This window comes from Pseudochaenichthys georgianus, unplaced genomic scaffold, assembly GCF_902827115.2.
Source record: "Pseudochaenichthys georgianus unplaced genomic scaffold, fPseGeo1.2 scaffold_767_arrow_ctg1, whole genome shotgun sequence".
NCBI classification, from domain to species: domain Eukaryota; kingdom Metazoa; phylum Chordata; class Actinopteri; order Perciformes; family Channichthyidae; genus Pseudochaenichthys; species Pseudochaenichthys georgianus.
This window is the reverse complement of record NW_027263316.1, coordinates 15,001-18,508: the sequence shown is the minus strand read 5'-3', so window position 1 is coordinate 18,508 and position 3,508 is coordinate 15,001.

Genomic DNA, 3,508 nt, shown 5'->3' with positions numbered 1-3,508 from the left:
CATTGTAGGAGAAGTCAGCACACTCATGATTGCAGCAACATGATTGCAGCGTCCATGCAGCTCCCGTTCGAGCATATGCCTTGAGTTGCACAAAGCTCCAACGATCGATCCATCACACACACACACACACACACACACACACACACACACACACACACACACACACACACACACACACACACACACACACACACACACACACACACACACACACACACACACACCACACACACACACACACACACACACACACACACCACACACACACACCACACACACACACACACACACACACGCACACGCACACACACACAATTTGTCCACTCATATGCAGAGATGGGGTCGTTACTAAAAAAAAGTAATATATTACATATTACATATTACTTTAAAAAAAGTAATATATTACACTACTTCGTTACTATCTACATAAAGTAATTCGTTACTTTACTCCAGAGATGTTCACAAGTCTTTTTTTGCAAGTCCAAGTCAAGTCTCAAGTCTTTGGTCACGAGTCCAAGTCAAGTCTCAAGTCTTTGTGGGGTGAGACTTGATCAAGTCTCAAGTCTTTGGTCACGAGTCCAAGTCAAGTCTCAAGTCTTTGTGGGGTGAGACTTGATCAAGTCTCAAGTCTTTGGTCACGAGTCCAAGTCAAGTCTCAAGTCTCTAACGAATAAAAGTCTCATGTCTCTTCTGGTTGTAATAAGCCTTCTATTGTCTGCTGCTATCCAGTCTGTTAAGAATACTGCACAGCTATATCTAAGAAATGCAAAGCATTTACTGTGTTATTATCACTCCTATATCTATTAGCATACAGTATCAGTACTGATTAGTTGTTTGTTATATGATCACTTTAAACAGGCTATTGCAATATGAGGAAAAACATCACACTTTAGCTAAATGCAAACAACTTATAAGCAAAACACTTCAGAATCAGAAATCAGTATCACAAATACTTTATTAATCCCCCGCAGGGAAACTGTTAAAAGTACTTAAAAGCGGGTAATGATTAACGTTACCGACCTTTTTTATGTCATGTCAAGAGTTGGATGTCACCGCCACTCAACTCAAACAAGTGTGACAAGCAAACATTCACTCATCTTTTCAAATATTCAGTTACAAAGCTAGCAGCAAGCTAAGTTAACATTACGTAGCTGATGCTGAGCTAAACATGTTTGCTAACCGTCCATGCGTTAATGTGACTGACCTCTCCGGGTGAGTTTTCAAGTGCCTGATGAAATTCGACGTTGTTGCGCCAGCATCCTTGATTTTGATATTGCAGACTTTGCAGTGTGCGCTCCTTTTGTTGGTGCCGCCGGCGTTTTGTTCGAAGTTGTTGTAGTTGAACCTAATTACAAGCGGTACAGCCGCAGGTGTGCCGCCGGTCGCTATTGTGTTACTACGAGGTAGTAACAGAGGCGCGCACGTCTGCGTAATGAGCCCGGCTAAAGTAACTGGATGGCCTACCTGCCTGTCAGCCTTCCATCTGGGCACACACTGATCTCGTGCCCTCATTGGTCATGTGCGCGTTCGTGTGTGTTGGAGGAGGCGGGCTCTATAAGGAAGTAGCAGCCTCTAGCAGATTATCTCCGGTTGTGTATTTTCAATTTCTAGCGATCTCGAGCCGGTTTCTCTCAGATGTACCTACCCCACCTTTAATACGCCAACAATAGAAAACACAATGATTGTTCACGAGTCCCAACACATGAGTCCAAGTCGAGTCTGAAGTCTTTTGGTCACGAGTCCAAGTCAAGTCTGAAGTCTCTGTGTGTGCGACTTAAGTGCGACTCGAGTCCGAGTCGCAGACTCGAGTCCCCATCTCTGCTTTACTCGTTACTTTACTCGTTACTTTACTCGCAGGGCCGGCCCGCCCCTCCCTACAGGCAGATCATGCAGACTGCTAAAGTTTCAAATGTTCTCTTTAGTTCAGTTTCCATTGTCGCATAAGACTGATCCAGATCCTGAATGTTCTCCTATCTGACCGTGGCTGTCCTCTGTCTCCTGCTATCTGACCGTGGCTGTCCTCTGTCTCCTGCTATCTGACCGTGGCTGTCCTCTGTCTCCTGCTATCTGACCGTGGCTGTCCTCTGTCTCCTGCTATCTGACCGTGGCTGTCCTCTGTCTCCTGCTATCTGACCGTGGCTGTCCTCTGTCTCCTGCTATCTGTATATTTTGCGCAGTCTATCTCTGCTCACGCTGTTGCGTCAGCGTGTTCTCCTGCGTGTTGGCCATGTGTTGCACTGGAGCCAGACTTCAGCCGAGCACGTACGAACTGCGCATGCGTGAGTGGCAATAACTCTCCTTACCAGCAGGCGGCGGTAGTGTGTATTCGTCATTCAAAACAGGCAACAACCGGAAAACAAAGAAGAAGAACTACGTGTGTGTGTGTGTGTGTGTGTGTGTGTGTGTGTGTGTGTGTGATATAAATAAACAACAGCTATGTGCGTTAGCTTCACCCAGCATGTGTTCTTTGCAGGTGTTTGTTGAGGTTTGACTGATTTTAGAAAGTAACGAAGTAACGCGTGTCGGGGCGATGTTAGTAACTGTAGTGTGATTACTGGATTATAAAAGTAGCGCGTTACACTACTCCGTTACCGACAAAGTAATATTATTACAGTAACGCGTTACAAAGTAATATTACACCCAACTCTGCTCATATGTTGATAAGCGTATTAAAAACTTGAAAAATATTCCTCTAAGGTACATTTAGAACAGATCAAAAATGTGCGATTAATTTGCGATTAATCGCGATTAACTATTTTAATCGACTGACAGCCCTAATATATATATAGATATACATATATCTATATCTATATATAGATATAGATATATATCTATATTATACCTGAACAACTCTTCAATTTTTGCTGTTTTGCACGTCTGGTTAGATGCACACACACACACACACACACACACACACACACACACACACACACACACACACACACACACACACACACACACACACACACACACACACACACACACACACACACACACACACACACACACACACACACACACACACACACACACACACACACACACACACACACACACACACACACACACACACACACACTGACGTGTTAAGACACAGACAGACACGCTTTAGATACTGACTAATAAAACATATATACATTACATACATGAGCACACACACAGATTCCTGAAATTGCATGGTGGTAGACAGTGTGTGTGTGTGTGTGTGTGTGTGTGTGTGTGTGTGTGTGTGTGTGTGTGTGTGTGTGTGTGTGTGTGTGTGTGTGTGTGTGTGTGTGTGTGTGTGTGTGTGTGTGTGCGTGCGTGCGTGCGAGATATATGACCATCTGTTGAGCTCTTATTCCAAGTGCCACTTTCATCTCCTAGTGGCAGCATGGAGCGAGTGTGTGTGTGTGTGTGTGTGTGTGTGTGTGTGTGTGTGTGTGTGTGCGTGTGTGTGTGTGTGTGTGTGTGTGTGTGTGTGTGTGTGTGTGTGTGTGTGTGTGTGTGTGTGTGTGTGTGTGTGTGT